General features: G+C 36.4%; 2 protein-coding genes across 4 annotated transcripts in view; one reads left to right on the forward strand and one right to left on the reverse strand.

Annotated features, from left to right (window-relative positions):
* LOC106067899 (prolactin-releasing peptide receptor-like) overlaps positions 1-20,789 on the forward strand; it is a 166,129-nt gene that overhangs the window by 9,232 nt on the left and 136,108 nt on the right. The window contains exon 2 of one of the 3 annotated variants that reach the window (XM_056010122.1): positions 11,480-11,555. The exons of the other annotated variants lie outside the window; for them this stretch is intronic. The gene's annotated coding sequence lies outside the window, so the exon portion shown is untranslated. The remainder of the gene's footprint in view (positions 1-11,479; positions 11,556-20,789) is intronic. 3 annotated transcript variants of the gene reach the window in all.
* The window catches only part of LOC129925881 (uncharacterized), a 48,091-nt gene that overhangs the window by 3,176 nt on the left and 24,126 nt on the right, over positions 1-20,789 (reverse strand). The gene's annotated exons all lie outside the window — the stretch shown is intronic.

The following is a 20,789-nucleotide window of genomic DNA, read 5'->3' on the forward strand; positions in this document are numbered from 1 at the left end:
CAAGATACTTTTATTCGTACTCTGATCACCTGGCAAATGACGTAGGAATAGGGAAACATTCACCGGAGACAACATCACCAATTACCCTTGTCACTAAGATATTTGTTTTGTTTTTAAAGGTATTGACTCTCTACAAATGATTCCAGTTATTGTGAAACTCAGTGAAAACCATCATTTTTCATTACTCCAATACAGGGCTGGTCAATACAGTTCTAATTTCTGTGTTGTTTTTTTTAGTACTACTATTTTAAATGCAATTGATAGCGGTACTCTGCCCTTGCTGCCTGGCTAGTTGCCATGTGAGATCCTATTTCATTTACTAGCCGATGAACGTTTGAGAGAGACATAAAGGTAGAAAGAAATATTTGAGTCCAAATCTAGATCTAGGAGTAGGTTAAACAAACGAATATAGAATTTTTTTTTAAAAAGGAAGTCTTTAAGTGATTATTTTTTAAATGCGGAAAAAAAAAGTATTTATGCTCAACAAATTATAAGTTTAATTTTACAAATTTGAATGAACTGTAAAAGTTAGACGTGTCTGTATCCCATCTGACATTAGTTATTGCTACCAGTTTCCTACATTCATAATGAGCACATTGTCAACATTCATCTTGTATTGGAAGATTTGCATCTCTAGTGAAAGGACGTCAACCTATTTTGAATCTTTTAAGTTCGTGAAATATTTGTTTAAAAGTATAAATACACTCATATTAGTTGCTATCTACATTTGGTGTTGGGATAAGAAGGGCCTTAGTTTTAGTAGTTTTACTTTTAAATGAAAATTATTTTATCAACTTTAACTGCAAATTCTTTTTAACAGAAGAAATCTTATAATAAATTTATATACATATTGTTTAAATAAAAATAATTATTTGTATATCTATATTATAAAGTAGAATGTGAGGGGTATGTATGTATGGATGTATGTTACTTATAGACATCAAAACCGCTTGACCAATCTTGATAAAACTAGGCAGGAATGTTCCTTGGGTACCAACTTAGACCGTAGTGTATGTATTGTAGCCCTAAAACAAACTTAAGACCCTAAAAAAAAATAAAGTTGTCCGACTCTATTACAGCTATAGTATTTTATGGATCTAGGCCATGTCTACAATGTTGACATACGAAAAGATAGAAAGGATTTAGACCTAGATCTAATTTTAAGAAATACACTTTGCGCAGATAGTTTTTTACTTTGACACATGAAAATACAAAAGAAGATCCATTGATTTCATTATATAATAAAATTAACCTTCAATTTTGTGTTTCAAAAGCATTTTTTTACATAAATTAGTTCCTGATATCTGTGACTACAGATTTCCTGACGAACATTCTTTCATTAGACAATACCGTAATGAATCGCGTACTAAAAATTAATTCGTTTAATTGTTTACTTTATAATCCCATCCCTAGATCTAAAACTCTAATCCAACTCTAAGATGATAAAACTTCTCTTCGCACATATAGTTTTATACTTTAACACATAAATATATTAATTAAAGTCCATTCATTTCATATTTTGATCAGATAAACATTCAAATTTGGTTTTCTAAAGCTACATTCGTTTACGAAAGCTGCGAAGCCGAGTTGAGATAGGCCTAGATCTATATTCATTCATGAATCGCGTACTCAAAATTATTTCGTTTAATTGTTCACTTTATAATCCCATTCATTTAACAAAGCTATCGCTCTTTTCGTTTTTAATAGATAAGAATGTATCGACTTCGGGTAAACCATTTTCGCAAAACTAATTTTATTTTCGTAGCGAAAGAGAAATAACGTGAAAGGATCATTAGCTAAGTTTAACATACATCTAAATCCAATCCACTAGATTATTCAAAAGCAAATGTTTTAATTTTAAAAAATGGATTTAAGCCTATTAGCTATTTTGATTTGATAGCTTCATTCACACTATTTTTACATTGACACATTCGCTTTACTTATTACATTATTATTTCGTTTAATTGTTTACAAAACACTCTCAGTTACTATATCGACAGTAATGCGCAAATAAAGACCCGCGTGTCGCGGGTAACATATGTCTAGTCTTCTATACTATAAAGTAGAATGTGAGGTGTATGTATGTATGTTACTTATAGACATCAAAACCGCTTGACCAATCTTGATAAAACTTGGCAGGAATGTTTCTTGGGTACCAACTTAGACCTTAGTGAATGTATTGTAGCCCTAAAACAAACTTAAGACCCTAAAAAAAAAAAAAAGTTGTCCGACTCTATTAAAGCTATGGTATTTTATGGATCTAGGCCATATTTACAATGTTGACATAAGAAAACATCGAAAGGATTTAGACCTAGATCTAATTTTAAGAAATACACTTTGCGCAGATAGTTTTTTACTTTGACACATGAAAATACAAAAGAAGATCCATTGATTTCATTGTATAACAAAATTAACCTTCAATTTTGTGTTTCAGAAGCATTTTTTACATTAATTAGTTCCTTATATCTGTGACTACAGATTTCCTGACGAACATTCTTTCATTAGACAATACCGTAATGAATCGCGTACTAAAAATTAATTCGTTTAATTGTTTACTTTATAATCCCATCCCTAGATCTAAAACTCTAATTCAACTCTAAGATGATAAAACTTCTCTTCGCACAGATAGTTTTATACTTTAACACATGAACATACTAATTATAGTCCATTCATTTCATATTTTAATCAAATAAACATTCAAATTTGGTTTTCTAAAGCATTTTTAAGAGACTACATTTGTTTACGAAAGCTGCGAAGCCGAGTTGAGATAGGCCTAGATCTATATTCATTCATGAATCGCGTACTCAAAATTATTTCGTTTAATTGTTACTTTATAATTCCATTCATTTAAGAAAGCTATCGCTCTTTTCGTTTTTAATAGATAAGAATGTATCGACTTCGGGTAAACCCATTTTCGCAAAACTAATTTTATTTTCGTAGCGAAAGAGAAAAAACTTGAAAGGATCATTAGCTAAGTTTAACATACATCTAAATCCAATCCACTAGATTAGTAAACACAAACTTAGACCCGCAGGCCGCGGATAATGTCAGGATAGTGTTCAATACAACTGTCCTATTTTAAAAATAAATTTCGAGAAACCTTCAAATATTCACGGGCATTGATTTTATAGAATTTCTGTAGCCTTAGCGTAAACCCAAATTTGTCAGTTACGTAAATTATGAAATAATTATAATGGGCGTAGCTCTTCTCAAAAATATCAATCCCTCGCTTTGAAATGTATTGTATGTCTACGTGAATTTCAATGAAAGGATTTCCTTGATCTGTATACTGTTGGCTGGGTCCGTGTTTTGAAATGAGTTCAACTCTCTGTGTGTGTTTACTTGTAGTCCGGAATATAGAGAAGATAGCTAGAGAGGGAAATGCGTTTTGTCCTAAAACAGTCTACTCAACAGTCTACTCAACAGCCTACTCAACAGTCTACTCAACAGTCTAGTCTACTCAACAGTCTAGTCTACTCAACAGTCTACTCAACAGTCTACTCAACAGTCTAGTCTACATAGTCGCTAGTGTATGGGGTATTTGTTTGTTGGTGTTTCCTAGAACCTGCACTTTTAACATCTCGCCCACAAAATTACACGCGTGGAGCCAACTACTTGACCTCATTTAAGATTTCAGGTGTAGGTAACTTCATCATACAGTTGGCAGACGAGCAGCCAGGTGGGCAGGAGGAAGTGAATAGATCTTTTCATACCATTCTCCCCCCCCTCCACCCTAACGTTTGGTTTGGTCGCGGTTCCCAAGTCATTACAATGTTTCTAGAGAACGGTCAATGAACCAGCCCTAGATGACCGCTTGATCAAAGGTTACGTGAAAGAATCCTACTCATCGAAAACTTGCTTTGTACAGAATTCTTAAATAAAGAGCCGCGAAGAAGGGTAGACAATTACTCTAAGTGTTATAACAGGCATAGAAGAGTTAACATCCTTTGTACAGGCTGTCGGTCTAACAGAAACCAGTTTGGTTTATCTCCCCTACCGTATCGTCTTTAACGGTATGTTCGTTATAATAGTAATTATTACATTTATTATTATAGTTATAATGTGGGATACTAATGTGTTATATCACATTACAAATTTTTTTTAAAGTCATATCACGCTAGACTTGCATCAAATAGCTCAAAATTATAAGAAGTGGTCTAAAAATAATTTGTACAAACTTTTTACCAGACAGACAGACAGAGTGAGTTGTAAAAACGCACTCTAGTATAAACACAACTGACAAAACACAAATAAGATTTCAAAATGTAACAATATATGCAAAGACACACAAATAGAAATACACCCAAAGACAAATAGAAACACACCCAACTAGTATTATTCCATTCCTTTGACGTGACTGTCACATGACTTAGATCTTATCATTAGAGAGACAAAGAAATCCATCAGTGCACTTCCCTCCTTTGAATATGGCAACTACTTCCGGGGGAGAAAAAAAAAGATAAAAGGAAAAACTTTTTTTCTCTGGTGACCTTGACTTTTGCATATGGAGGAAAACAATCCTAAGTACTGACTGGCGGACTTACTCTCTAACCAACCTTGCGGCTGTAACTACATAGCAATAAATGTATGAGTTACAAATGTTAATGGTCAAATGTCAATGCACAAATAATGATTAGATCTAATGGTTTCTAGATAGTTGAAAGTTGAACTGTCTTTTTTATGAACCGCCTTATACGTTTCCCTACGTTTAGAATTAATTCCTTTGGGTATGCATAACGACTTGAATCCCCTGCACACCTCTGCGTTTCACTAAAGGGGGTCGCGGTGGCTTAGTGGTTAAGCGCTTGGCTTCCGAACCTGAGATCCTGGGTTCGAATCTAGGTGAAGCCAGGGATTTTGGTTTTCGGGATTTTTAGGGCGCCCCTGAGTCCACCCAACTCTAATGACTTTAGTTGGGGAAAAGTAAAGGCGGTTGGTCGTTGTGCTCGTTAACCGTTGGCCACAGAAACAGATGACCTTAACATCATCTGCCCTGTAGATCGCAAGGTCTGGACTGGGGAACTTTACCTTACTTTATTTCACTTAAAGTCTTTAGAAATAAATGGCGTCGAAGTTTACACTTCAATTCACGCAGAAACTCAGATTCAGTCCAACAATTATGAAATGTTACAAGCAAACTTTTCAGGTCTCCTGACATAATGTTACAATCACGAGAAATGAGGTTCAGTTGCACCTGACAACTTCTAGACCTCTACCCATAAGATTCTCAAGTACTCCACGCCTCCTCGAAAACTGACAACACATTAAATGACGGATCTAAATCCTCAGTGTTTGGAGACTCACTATAGAAACTGTAAACTGAAATGTTTGCGTGTTGGGTGAATCTAGCTAAAAGAAAGCTAGTCAAAGAGATAAACTAGAACGAGTTTTGTTATCCATCAGGTAGAATAGCGAGAAACCAGGGAAAAACAAGCAAAATATATTTTAAAAATTACTTAAAAAAAACAAACAAAAGCTTATATTAAGTGTATCAATTAGTTTGGATCAGTCAAGTAATTAAATTTGGAATAAGCCTCAAACGACAATCTTTAAGGGGACTAATTCAGCTTATACTAACACTTCAGTCAAGTACTATTTCTTTCCCGTGGAAAGGGGACTGATTCAGCTTATACCACCACTTTAGTCAAGTACTATTTCTTTACCTTGTTTGAGATACCAAACAAAGAAATTTTTTACCAATAGTTAATTAACTAATTGTTTTTTTTTTTTTTTTTTTATTGATTCTTTTGTTGTCAGGTAAAACAAATAATTGTGCGAAATTTCAGTTTGATCCTAGATAGGGTGTCTCAGAAATAACGTGTACAAAATTTTGACCTGACAGATAGATACATAGACAGACAGAGTGAGTGGATATAACCATAGTAATGTAAAAATGGGTGTAAGAAGCTATACAGAGACATGCTGGAAAAGATAATAAAATTGTAATGATAAAATCTTTCCAATAGCCGCTACATTAAAGACTTATAAATACCCGCTATATTAAAGACTTATAAATAGCCGCTATATTAAAGACTTATAAATAGCTTTTATATTAAAGACTTATAAACGAAAAGAAACATTCATAGCTCATGGCTATTTCAGTATCAAGCTCAGGTTGAGCAGATTCTATAATCAATGTACAAATGCTAGTCAATTGAAAGGATAAGAACGGAAGCAATAAATCATAAAGAACATGAGAATTTAAAAAAAAGTCATTAAAAAATAGGTCATGTTTGCTGCAATGGAATTGGTTGGCCTATACAGAAGTTAAGTCCGATAACGCCTATTCCAAAATGTCATCTTCATCAAAATCCATTTGAGTGAGGGCTTGAGAGGTTCAAATCCTCTCTAGCTAAAGCCCTGGACAGAAACCCCGCTGTTTTGCGTAGTGCATACATGTCACCATACATGTCACCATACATGACACCATACATGTCACCATACATGTCACCATACATGTCACCATACATGTCACCATACATGTCACCATACATGTCACCATACATGTCACCATACATGTCACCATACATGTCACCATACATGTCACCATACAGCTCCAGAATTTGTGATTTCCCAGAGCTGTCGAGACGGAGCTCAGCAAGTCTTCCGAAATAGGGTGAGAATATTTAAAAAGAAATCGGATTCCACTTATACGAAATAAATATTCTGCGAGTAGAAATCATCAAAAGCTTGAAAGCACACTATGAACACTGCATAACTAAATTTAAATACTAGATTCACAAAAGCAGGCTTAACAGGAGGCTTAAAACGTATTGACTAAACACATTATTGTTTTCCCTTGTATTTATATTCTCTCAAATTAGATTCTTCAACATACAAGCAAGATCCACAATCTATTCATAACACCCTTGGCAATTTTTACTTCTATTTGGAATAACCTGTAGTTTCTCAAATACATGCTTTTATTGTTTATGCAATTTAAACAGCCTTGACCTTGACACTTTTTTTTTGTTAACGTGAGAATGGTTTTGGTCATTTTGATGCAAAAGGCGCATAACTCTATAGACAATATTTTACGATAGGTTTTTTGGCTTCGCGTTGAAATCTTGGTCCTAGAATTGCATTTACTTGATAAGTGTAAATGTTTATGATAGATCGATCTAAAACTCTAATAAAGGTTTAAAATCATGCAAACCCCAAATGCATAGCCTCATGCATCATAGCCCCACGTCTTCTGTTTGATTGCACCGAGCTTTAAGCCCAAAATTCCCGTGTCCTGGCCCGTGGGTCAGATACACTGTTTCTAGCCCTAACTTACTTCGCAATAAATGTATCCACGGAGGCCTAAACCTAGACAACAAAACATGATTGTGGAAGGAGTCGAGAGCTCAATTCTCCGATGAGATCAATGAGTCTCTTTATTCTATGACACTCCCTGACCTGGTGGGCCATTTCATGAACTCAAAAGATGTGAAAATGTGAGCAGGCTCTTTTTATCTCCCTTTGTTTAACTCGAGAAGTACATTAGCAGTCTCGTTTTGGCTCTGTGATGAGATTTTTAGCAGACATTTTTACGACCGAAAGGTTGAAATTTAGACGGAAATTTCATTTCGTCGACGGCTTCTATCTTTTAAAGACTAAAAACTATTATGGAAAATTTGAGAAAATCAATAATATTGTTGAATACATTTTGGGACCGCCACAGAAATTGAGCAATATCTATTTCACTTTTATAGATGACTATCGTATGAAGGTTATAACTAGAGTTATAAGTTACAATTTGTGGATAGTTAGATTTATTTTGTATACTGACGTATTTTCATGGTAGTCTAGTAGAACTTCTAGTTGAAAAGCAAATCGTAGTTTTAAAGTTCTGGGGCAACATTTGCTTGGTTTTATAGCTCTAAGAGTCTGGGGCAACGTACACTTAGTCTCACATTTGTCTCTCTAGTTGGCAAAGAAGTCACTATGCCGCTTAACGAAATCAAATTAACTTTCGTTGAAGTCCGTAATGGACCAAAGAAACTTTTGCAATGTTTCCCGCACCAAGTTAACTCTATCCTAATGTATTACTACACGAGATACTCCAAATGTAGCAAGCCAATGTATTAGCGGAGGTTATGATCCAATGAAAAATGTGATCTAAATATTCTATTGAGCTCTCGATAACGCGTATAAATGCATAGAGATTTGATTAAATGTGTTTTTTTGCTTGTGTTAATCAAGTTTGATTTTGTTTACGAATCAGAAGTGAGAGACACTCATCAGCCTAAGTCAATAAATACACCAACACAAATATTTATGGCGATACACTGAGTGACACTTCGATTTTCCTCTATCGCCCCCATCTAATGTCTTTCTCTCTAGCTCACTCCTCACCCCCCCCCCCACCTCTTTGGGTCGTCTGATGGTCGTGAGAGCAGAGGGGAACTTCTTGCTCATTGGGAACGACACCAGTCACAGACACGTGACTTTGTGACCATACGCAGTCATTAGATTCAGTCTCTAGACGCAGTCACTGGACTCTTCATTAAACTCAGTGATCTGTCTTAGTCTCTTGACTCAGTCATTAGGTTCAATAACGTGTCTCTATCATTAGACTCAGTCACAAGACTCAGTCACAAGACTCAGTCACAAGACTCAGTCACAAGACTCAGCCACAAGACTCAGTCACAAGACTCAGTCACAAGACTCAGTCACAAAACTCAGTCACAAAACTCAGTGTCTAGTCTCAGTCAAACTTAAAAGAAAAACAAGGATGAAGCAATAAATCATAAAGAACATGAGAATTTTAAAAAAGTCATTAAAAATAGGTCATGTTTGCTGCAATGGAATAGGTTGGCCTATACAGAAGTTGATTCTTGTAAACAAAGGTATTGCTCAGGGTTAGGGCTCAACCACTTCAGATCAAACATACATACTTTTTAATCGATTAACTAGTGACTATAATTACAAAACTTGTTTAAATAATGTATTCAGTGTTACAATCTGTCTCATACATATACTAAGCACATCAGTAATGTAAATACAAGCAACTGTCGTTAGTGAGTTAGTTTTAGTCTGACTATAGCTAGAATATACCAATGAAATACTTGTCTGTAACTAATGGAATGCTGATTACAGTGACTGAACTTGACTTTCAAATATCACATTACAACACATAAACCAAAGAAGCGACTTGTTTTCCTCTACAAGAAAGATAACCCATGAACTAGATGTGACTTCCAGCCAATTACAGAACTCTGCTTTTCAGAATTGGATTTTTTACATTTAATATTTTCACTACATTCTGATTAAGAGAGAAATATGCTAGAAACCTTGACCCATTTAAGATAATGGCTGACAGTAGGAGTGGGATGATATCCAGGACAGTGACTCCTGGTCGCCTTCTCTGTCCATATGTAAAACTTTGATGGAGGTGCCAATATTTGGAGGAGCAAGGAACAAGAAGAACACATCAAGTATCGTATCAACTTTTATTTACTGTACAGTTTCAACGGGATAGTCGCAATAGGAAATGATTTGACAAGACGAACGATTTAATGTATAAGAGAAAGACTATCTGACGAGACCAGCACAATCTCTGAGACTATCTGACGAGACCAGCACAATCTCTGTAACTATCTGAAGAAACCAACACAATCTCTGTAACTATCTGAAGAAACCAACACAATCTCTGTAACTATCTGAAGAAACCAACACAATCTCTGAGACTACCTGATGCAGGGCCGGCCCTAGCATTTGCAGGGCCCTATGCGAAACGGATCGCGCGGGGCCTAGTCTGGGTAGGGATAAACATAATGTCAGAATTATTTTTTTTGAATTAGAAAAAAGGCCTACTTTCGTATGTGCAATAAATTTTTATCAAATGAAAGCTCGCAATGCCACTTTTTATTTATTGGCACCCCAAAATGTCAATTTCGTGTATTCTTCAGGAGATTTGAATAAATTAAAAAAAAGTTTAGGCCCTGGAAAATCAGGAGGTCGCGAAAACCCTGTTATTTTATATACGTTATAATGGTTTGATTTAATAATGTACACTTAGAATTAGCGCGGGGCCTATGAAAGCGCGGGGCCCACTGCGACCGCATAGGCTGCAGTGGCCTAAGGCCGGCCCTGACCTGATGAGACCAGCACAATCTATGACCCTACCTGACGAGACCAGCACAATCTATGACACTACCTGACGAGACCAACACAATCTATGAGACTACCTGACGAGACCAACACAATCTCTGAGACTATCTGACGAGACCAACACAATCTTTGGGACTATCTGAACATCTATACTATAAAGTAGAATGTGAGGTGTATGTATGTGACTTAAAGACATCAAAACCGCTCGACCAATCTTGATAAAACTGGAATGTTTCTTGGGTACCAACTTAGACCGTAGTGTATGTATTGTAGCCCTAAAACAAACTTAAGCTTTAAAAAAAAATAAAGTTGCCCGACTCTATTAAAGATATAGTATTTATGGATCTAGGCCATGTTTACAATGTTGACATGAGAAAACATCGAAAGGATTTAGACCTAGATCTAATTTTAAGAAATACACTTTGCGCGGATAGTTTTTTACTTTGACACATGAAAATACAAAAGAAGATCCATTGATTTCATTATATAATAAAAATAACCTTCAATTTTGTGTTTCAGAAGCATTTTTTACATTAATTAGTTCCTTATATCTGTGACTACAGATTTCCTGACGAACATTCTTTCATTAGACAATACCGTAATGAATCGCGTACTAAAAATTAATTCGTTTAATTGTTTACTTTATAATCCCATCCCTAGATCTAAAACTCTAATTCAACTCTAAGATGATAAAACTTCTCTTCGCACAGATAGTTTTATACTTTAACACATGAACATACTAATTATAGTCCATTCATTTCATATTTTGATCAAATAAACATTCAAATTTGGTTTTCTAAAGCATTTTTAAGAGACTACATTTGTTTACGAAAGCTGCGAAGCCGAGTTGAGAATCGCGTACTAAAAATTATTTCGTTTAATTGTTCACTTTATAATCCCATTCATTTAACAAAGCTATCGCTCTTTTCGTTTTTAATAGATATGAATGTATCGGATTCGGGTAAACCCATTTTCGTAGCGAAAGAGAAATAACGTGAAAGGATCATTAGCTAAGTTTAACATACATCTAAATCCAATCCACTACATTAGTAAACACAAACTTAGACCCGCAGGCTAGTTAAAAATAAAAATAAGTTCTATAGAATCCTAAATGCTGCTGGTAAGGTCATTGGCAAAAAAACAAATCAATAAAATTCATTAACATAGAAATTGAAAAGAAAGCGCTATAAAAATGAAAAAGAAAAGAATAGGATTTAGAGAGATTTAAAAAAACAACAAAAACCAAATATAAAAATACTTTAAAAAAAAACGTATCTAAGGGAAAATACTCCATATGTACAACTATATATATTTCTAAATAATGTAGAAAATACTTGATTGACTAATTGGTTAAGTTTTTAATTATTTCATGTTTTATTAGGTACAATTCATATTTGTGAAAAGTTTCAACTTGATCCAAAAATGGGTGTTCAAACATTTTACCTCAGACAGACAAAGTAAGTTAATTTAAACTTTTGTTTTATTTTTCAAAGGCATAATACAAATTCGAAGTTAAGATCCCTATTGCCTACTATATATTATAATCTGTCATTAGTTCTACTCATTAGCTCTGCTTTAGTAACATTAGCTCTGCTTTAGTAACATTAGCTCTGCTTTAGTAGCATTAGCTCTGCTTTAGTAACATTAGCTCTGCTTTAGTAACATTAGCTCTGCTTTAGTAGCATTAGCTCTGCTTTAATAACATTAGCTCTGCTTTAGTAACATTAGCTCTGCTTTAGTAACATTAGCTCTGCTTTAGTAGCATTAGCTCTGCTTTAGTAACATTAGCTCTGCTTTAGTAACATTAGCTCTGCTTTAGTAACATTAGCTCTGCTTTAGTAACATTAGCTCTGCTTTAGTAACATTAGCTCTGCTTTAGTAGCATTAGCTCTGCTTTAGTAACATTAGCTCTGCTTTAGTAACATTAGCTCTACTTTAGTAACATTAGCTCTGCTTTAGTAACATTAGATAGTCCAAATACGTTTTTAGTTTCGCCGCTGTCATGGTTTGAATCTCTTCCTACTTGCTCCGTGTTGAAATAATTTTGTTCTACAAAGTGCATAGAAATTGTCATCTATCTTTTTGAAAGAAATCTAATGAACACTCCCTATTGTAAGTAGAAAGAATACACGAAAAGCATGCCCTTTATAGTTGTCAGCCTTAGATGAATATCTTCATTAGAACAGAATAGCGCAGGATAAATCAATTCATTCATTAACATATGAACTTGATCAGGTACGAAATAAATATCTAACATTTGAAACTATTTTTCTCCATGCATCTGTAACATCCAATGCTATCCACATCAGTTGTTTTAGTCTAGTTTCTGGACACTTTATTCTTAGGGCTGTTTCCTGCGCACGAATCATGGACATTGAAGCCCTTCTGGTAGAGTGTATCTAGCGAACACAGATGATGCCATTAATAATAATGATATAGAAATGAGTCGTGCGAAGATCGATTGTAACAACGCAAGCATAGAAACTCCAAGACGCCTTTTTAGGATTTCTCGAAGAACATCCATCGTCATTAATCTTCATGAAGAGTTTTGTGCGAGTGTTTTGTGTGAGTTATGTGTGTGAGTATATGTGTGTATGAGAGTGTGTGTTATTGTTTATGTAGTTAAATGAAGTCGTAAAGTCGTAGAAGGCTCGTGACTATTTTTTTTATGAATTATGAATAGATTTTTTATACTCGGTATTTTTTTTTATAGTTCAATCAATATTTTATAGTCAACACAAAAAAAACAACAAAACAAAGTGACAAAGACCTCCGAGGGTGCAGTCGTTCTAATTGAATGCTTATAATCTCCATTTCACCGGGGACAGAATGTATCGTGCCCTTGATATAATTCTTTAGAAATTGTGTTTTATAGTCTATTTAATTTAAAAAATTAGGTTTAATGTATATGCATGCAATGCAGAGGTACATTTAAATATATATTTAAGACTTTCTTATCCTGTCTAATTAATGATGTAAGGTGGGCTAATCAATTTGCAGTTAATTTAATAAAATAATGTGTTCGCTTTCCTTTAGACAAAAAGTAGACTATGCACTGATCTTAATATAATAACATTTTTCAAAACCTGTTTTTTGTTTTTATGGTCTGAGCGTGATAGGCTGATAGACAACACACAAATAATTGCGGCTTTTCGTAAAGGAATTTTTTTTTTTACCAAGCTTCTATCAACTCACTCTGTCTGTCTGTCTGTCTGGTAGAAGTTTTGTACCCGTCATTTCTTTCACACCCATTGTCGAATCAAGTTGAAGCTTTACACAAAAAAGGGAAATAAATGCAACTTATTAAGTGATGTGGTTGTATATTAAGAGTTATTCTCCTCATGACGTTTTTTACACGTTGTTTCTCTTACTTCCCTTTTCTCGGATGAAATTAAAATTTTGCAGAATTATTTATAATTGATGACAATACATGACCAATAAGTTAATCAATTAATAGTAATTAGAATTTTTGTTATTTAGAAAAAGGGAGCTTATTCCTGCAGTATTGAGATTATTGCAGTGATTGTTTTGGTTATTTTGCTTATATACGCTTTGCTTTTATAAAAAGTTTTTTTAATATATGTTTTTTTACTGTAATGAATATTATGGATGTTGACACTAAGCGTTCATCACTGTCATCTGTAGGGAAAACAAAAGAGGTGTGGTGAAATGTGATAGCTAAATATTGGAATCTATTTTTTAAAAATCATAAGAAAGGAAAAAAAAAAGGATTAGGAGAGATTGAAAACAAGAAAAAAAAAAACAACAACGAAACAATGTCAAGCAATGTTAAAGACACCATATAGAAAGGTCAAGGACATCATAATGAAAAATCACTTTTACCATTTAAATAAAACAAATGACTTTGTGCTATATCTAAAGGGATCAAAACTTTGACGTCTACAGTGCTGATAAGTTTGTAAAATAACTTCACATAAGTTTAATGAAACATTTATTGCAAATTTTTCTCTTGTATGTATTAAAAACATTTATTACAATCACACTTTTCACAAACATATATTAAAAACATTTATTACAATCACTTTTCACAAACATGTATTAAAAACATTTATCGCAAACAGGCATCCTATTAGAATCAGATGTGCAAATATTTTAAATTTATTTCAAAATGGACTCACGTCACTATTAAAAAAAAATAAATTTTTGAAATACGATCGGCCTGATATTTGATCAAAACCAATCCTTCCTTATCCTAGACTGAGTGGGTTATGTCTTACATCAACATAATAGACAAAACATAAAATATCCTATCGTCTTCCTTAACAACGATAATTTGCGATTTTGGGTCAGAATCATTTACACATAGACTATCTGTGAAGAAATTTAGGATATCAACAGATGGCGGAAGGTTATCAAATATTCAGCTGCCGTGCCGTGACAACCCTCTCACTGAGTTAATAACAAATAGTCTGTCTAACTTTGACAAATAGATTAAAAAAAAAATTGTAATGGAATCTAAACAACGAGAAAACAAGTGTGTCATATATTGAATATGTCCATACAACCCCGACCCCATGTTATCTCATTGTCTGGTCTTGACTGTAGGGCCATGGTGGCTGAGTGGTAAATCCGCTTGGCTTCGAAACCTCCATCGAGAGCTCTTGGGTTCGAATATGGTGATTTTTAATTTCGGGATTTTTAGGACGCTCCTGAGCTCAGCCATCTGAGAACCTGACATTAGTTGGGGAAACTAAGGGCGGTTGGTCGTCGTGCTAGCAACAAGACACTCTTCTTAACCGTCGGCTCTCGAAACAGATGACCCTTACATCACCTGATCTATAGATCCGAAAGTCCACATGGGGTACTTTGCTGTTTCTGGTGTTAATTGTACAAAAAATGAGAGAGAATTATCCATGTTACGCCTTTTTGTCGAAGATCTTTCTCTGATGACCAGGAATGCCCCCCTCCTCCTTCTCAATTCAGTCCAGTAGTCCAGTCAGTGTGACAATATTGTTGATTTACTGATGGACACAATCAACTAGGAAGATGGGCAAGAAGGAGGGGAAGAGTCCACCAAGACTGGACTGGTCCCGCTCGCCATCTCCTTCCCTCACTGTATCCTGTCCCTCACGAGCAGGGACAAAGATAAATTGAAAATATATTCACTACGCCCTGGTCTCGGCACCCCCCGTCAAGGAGGTTGCCCCGAGAACAATTTGATAATGCTGCCATCAATTTGCCCAGGAACTTGACGGGTTGAGACGTCGTGAAAATAAAAATACAATTAGGAAAGAAGACGGTGTGTGTTTGTGTGTGTGTGTGTGTGTGTGGGAGTTAACTATGTCTCTTGGTGATGTGTGTTGTAAGTCACAGACTTTTTTCTCCCTTTTTTTATTTGCTGATCACGTGGGGGGCAGTAGACTTGCATTTGCCACATTTGCTGCTCCGACAAGTCGTGACTTAGCGTGAGGAGGAAATGACGCAATTTAAAACTGTGGACCTTGGGGTTTCAAGAGTTTCACGTCTTAGGATATAAGACGGCACTCAGTGTGTCTTCATTACCCAAGACTGTCTTCATTTCTAGCTTTTGGCTTCTGTCTGGAAGTTCGTGCGACAAGATGTGGTGTTTGCACAATTCAGTCATGAAACGCATTGTTTTTGGCAGCCCAGCCTCGTTTTGGTGCAACAGGCGCGCTTAGATATGTGAGAGACCTCCCCCTTTAAGAAAATAGGTGTTCTTGCAGTGTGTTAACTTAGTCACTCATTTATGGTCAACAAGTTCTTGAACAATTCCAATGTTCAAAAATTCTAAAACAAATGGATTAGTTTTAAACACCAAACAATTTCTACGTGTGAAATTATATTTTAGACTATGTCGACTTTCAATTGATTTCTTGATTTGCCCGGCTTACTCATTTAAGTACGCAGATCTCACGTAGTCACAGCCAAGTTTTGTATGCACGTTTCTCAGCCAGCAATGGGATAACAATTATAATATTTCTTTATTATATTTATATTTTAAATATTTTGTTCTGTAACCTTCGGTTTTAAAGTGACATATCACTAAAATCAGCCTCTAAGAAACATGACATTTAAATTAAAAAAAAAAAAAAAATTGTTATGCTTACTTTTACAGGTTTTTTTTAAGATGTCATATATCTTTATACGGATACATCTGCTTCTAACTCTCACGTCTGCTCTGTACTGTCACGTGTTCGTCCTATTGTCACACCTGCTCACAACTGTCACACCTGCTCCCAACTGCTCACAATTGCCACAACTGTCACACTTGCTCACAACTGTCACACCTGCTCACAATTGCCACAACTGTCACACCTGTTCACTACTGCCACACCATCCATCAATTGTCACACCTGCTCCCAACTGCCACGTCTTCGCTAAACTATTACGTCTGTTCCTAACTGCCGCTTCTGAACAACTTAACTGCGCCATCTGCTTCTAACTATCACGCCTGCTTTCAGCTGACATGTCTTCACTTGACTGTCAAGATTGCTCCTAACGTTCAGAATCAAACCATTTACTGTGTGACAAGCAGAATAAACAGATTTTTAGTTTTACACCAGTTCCTTAACTGTCCTCAACTACTCAAGGCTTATAACCAGTGCCGGCCTTAGGCCTCTGAAACCTATGCGGCCTCAGTGGGCTCCGCACTTTTATGGACCACTCGTTAATTCTAAGTGTAAATTATTAAATAAAGCCATTATAACTTGTAATAGGGTACCCGTGACCTCCTGATTTTCCAGGAGCTCCTGGAAATCTCCTGAAATTCCAAAATATACGAAAAAGTCCTGGAAATGTCGTAAAATTGTTTAAACTCCTGAAAACTCAAAAATGTCCTTAAAGATAGACAAAATTGTCATTTTGGGGTGCTATTTAATATGGTAAAAGCCAATCCAACGCGCGATAAAAAAAAATCGGCATTGTTAGAGTTGATTTAAGAAAATGTAATGCAAAGATGAATTTATTTTCTAATACAATATCTTAATTTTTACTTATAATCCATATCTACCCTGACTGGGCCACGCGAAATTCGCAATTATTAGTGCCGGTCCTGTCTATAACCTACTACTCCTAGTCATGAAGGCTTCAAACCCAGGATCCAGGTTCGGAATCAAAGCGCTTAACCACTCAACCACCGCGCCCCCTCTCTGTCTCTCTCTCTATCACTCTCTTTGCCTCTCTTTTTCCATCTATATCCCTCTTTCTCTCTCCCTCCCTCTTTGTTTACACCTATCTCTACTTCTATATTTCTCTCTGTCTGTCTTCCCCCTCACTCTCTCTATTTCTCTCTGTGTGTCTTCCCCCTCACTCTCTCTATTTCTCTCTGTGTGTCTTCCCCCTCACTCTCTTTATTTCTCTCTGTGTGTCTTCCCCCTCACTCTCTCTATTTCTCTCTGTGTGTCTTCCCCCTCACTCTCTCTATTTCTCTCTGTGTATCTTCCCCCACACTCTCTCTATTTCTCTATGTGTGTCTTCCCCCACACTCTCTCTATTTCTCTCTGTGTCTCTTCCCCCACACTCTCTCTATTTCTCTCTGTGTGTCTTCCCCCACACTCTCTATATTTCTCTCTGTGTGTCTTCCCCCACACTCTCTCTATTTCTCTCTGTGTGTCTTCCCCCTCATTCTCTCTATTTCTCTCTGTGTGTCTTCTCCCCCACTCTCTCTATTTCTCTCTGTGTGTCTTCCCCCACACTCTCTCTATTTCTCTGTGTGTGTCTTCCCCCACACTCTCTCTATTTCTCTGTGTGTGTCTTCCCCCACACTCTCTCTATTTCTCTCTCTGTGTCTTCCCCCACACTCTCTCTATTTCTCTCTCTGTGTCTTCCCCCACACTCTCTATTTCTCTCTGTGTGTCTTCCCCCTCACTCTCTCTATTTCTCTCTCTCTGTTTTCCCTCTCACTCTCTCTATTTGTCTCTCTCTGTCTTCCCCCTCACTCTCTCTATTTGTCTCTCTCTCTCTGTCTTCCCCTCACTCTCTGTTTCTCTCTCTCTCTGTCTTCCCCCTCACTATCTCTATTTGTCTCTCTCTCTGTCTTCCCCTCACTCTCTGTATTTCTCTCTCTCTCTCTCTCTCTGTCTTCCCCCTCACTCTCTCTATTTGTCTTTCTCTGTCTTCCCCCTCACTCTCTGTTTCTTTCTCTCTATCTTCCCCCTCACTCTCTCTATTTCTCTCTCTCTATGTCTTCCCCCTCACTCTCTCTATTTGTCTCTCTCTCTCTGTCTTCCCCCTCACTCTCTCTATTTCTCTCTCTCTCTCTCTCTGTCTTCCCCCTCACTCTCTGTTCCTCTCTCTCTCTCTGTCTTCCCCCTCACTCTCTGTTCCTCTCTCTCTCTCTGTCTTCCCCCTCACTCTCTCTATTTCTCTCTCTCTGTCTTCCCCCTCACTCTCTCTATTTCTCTCTCTCTCTCTGTCTTCCCTCTCACTCTCTGTTTCTCTCTGTGTGTCTTCCCCTCACTCTCTCTATTTCTCTCTCTCTGTCTTCCCCCTCACTCTCTCTATTTGTCTCTCTCTGTCTTACCCCTCACTCTCTGTTTCTCTCTCTCTCTGTCTTTCCCCTCACTATCTATATTTGTCTCTCTCTCTGTCTTCCCCCTCACTCTCTCTATTTCTCTCTCTCTCTCTGTCTTCCCCCTCACTCTCTCTATTTGTCTCTCTCTCTGTCTTCCCCCTCACTTTCTCTATTTCTCTCTCTCTCTGTCTTCCCCCTCACTCTCTCTATTTCTCTCTCTCTGTCTTCCCCCTCACTCTCTCTATTTGTCTCTCTCTGTCTTTCCCCTCACTCTCTCTATTTGTCTCTCTCTCTGTCTTCCCCCTAACTCTCTCTATTTGTCTCTCTCTGTCTTCCCCCTCACTCTCTCTATTTGTCTCTCTCTGTCTTCCCCCTCACTCTCTCTATTTGTCTCTCTGTCTTCCCCCTCAATCTCTCTATTTGTCTCTCTCTTTTTCTTCCCCCTCACTCTCTCTATTTCTCTCTCTCTGTCTTCCCCCTCACTCTCTCTATTTGTCTCTCTCTGTCTTCCCCCTCACTCACTCTATTTGTCTCTCTCTGTCTTCCCCCTCACTCTCTCTATTTGTCTCTCTCTGTCTTCCCCCTCACTCTCTCTATTTCTCTCTCTCTGTCTTCCCCCTCACTCACTCTATTTGTCTCTCTCTGTCTTCCCCCTCACTCACTCTATTTGTCTCTCTCTGTCTTCCCCCTCACTCTCTCTATTTGTCTCTCTGTCCTGGTTTCTTTGTCGTTTCTTCAGAGTGTCACCTTTGACCGACGTTCTCGCCCTACCGGTTAAAATGTTCGGTTTAATGTGACTAACAAGCATCCTCTTGAAGGTCACTGGTCATTGACACATCGTCAATACCCGCTATCAGTGTGAGAAAATCCCAGCTGGCGGGTGGTGTCTAATGTTTCCACATGTGGCTGACTGTTTAGCAAGGACTCCACATCCAGTTATTGACTTGTAGGGCCATAAATTACCCACTCCCTGGCTCGGTGCTGGTCCTACAGACACAATCTGCTGCAGAGACAACACAATAAATGAATTTATAAAGAGAACAAAAAAAGAAAGGGACATACCTTTTTTTTAATAAACATATTTAGAGTTTCATATTTTTTATAGCACAATATAATATTATTCATTGAAAACATTCAAATATTAATAATTTAATCCGACACTGAAAAGCACTTTTGATTTGTAGGCACTTTGGTGTATACCATAAACATATAATGTAATTAAAGACATAAAGTCTAAAATTATATTCAGTTTATAAAATATTATATGATATGAAACAAAAGATACACGATCTAAAATTATAGATACAAAATTTAGCTTAAAACAATTAAAGAAAACATTGTATCAGCAGTCTTAATGAAACTGATTCGATTCCTTTTGACATTTTTTTCAGGATTTTTTTAAAGACTTAATAGGTATGACCTTGTGGCAAGCTAGTTAGATGGGAATCTTTTCTTGTTGATCTGACGGACTGGTCTTTAAAGCGATACAATTGGACTTTGCCTTTATGTTTATGTCTGTCTGTATTGCTGAAGTTCTGAACGTCCTCAAGTGTCGGCTGTGACCCTAATAGTTAGTCTTAGTCTCTCCCCCCGGGCCACCCTTTAATGGTTTAATCCAAATATAAAACACAAAATGTATACATTTAATTCGAAAGTTTGTTTCACATTATGCGGTTTTCATTTTGTTTGTAAACACAGTGAACAATCCAGTGAAACTGTATCCTCAGTGAGAGGCACAAACGAAAACTGTTTCTCAAGAAATGATCACTGGATCTCTAACAGTGGATCTCTAACAGTGTGTCTCTAACAGTGTGTCTCTAACAGTGTGTCTCTAACAGTGTATCTCTAAATGTGTGTCTCTAACAGTGTGTCTCTAAAAGTGTATCTCTAACAGTGTATCTCTAAATGTGTATCTCTAACAGTGTATCTCTAAAAGTGTATCTCTAACAGTGTATCTCTAAATGTGTGTCTCTAACAGTGTGTCTCTAAAAGTGTGTCTCTAAAAGTGTATCTCTAAAAGTGTATCTTTAAAAGTGTATCTCTAAAAGTGTATCTCTAAAAGTGTATCTCTAAAAGTGTGTCTCTATCAGTGTGTCTCTAACAGTGTGTCTCTAAGAGTGTGTCTCTAAAAGTGTATCTCTAAAAGTGTATCTCTAAAAGTGTATCTTTAAAAGTGTATCTCTAAAAGTGTGTCTCT

The sequence above is a fragment of the Biomphalaria glabrata genome, chromosome 1 (genome assembly GCF_947242115.1).
Source record: "Biomphalaria glabrata chromosome 1, xgBioGlab47.1, whole genome shotgun sequence".
NCBI lineage: Eukaryota > Metazoa > Mollusca > Gastropoda > Planorbidae > Biomphalaria > Biomphalaria glabrata.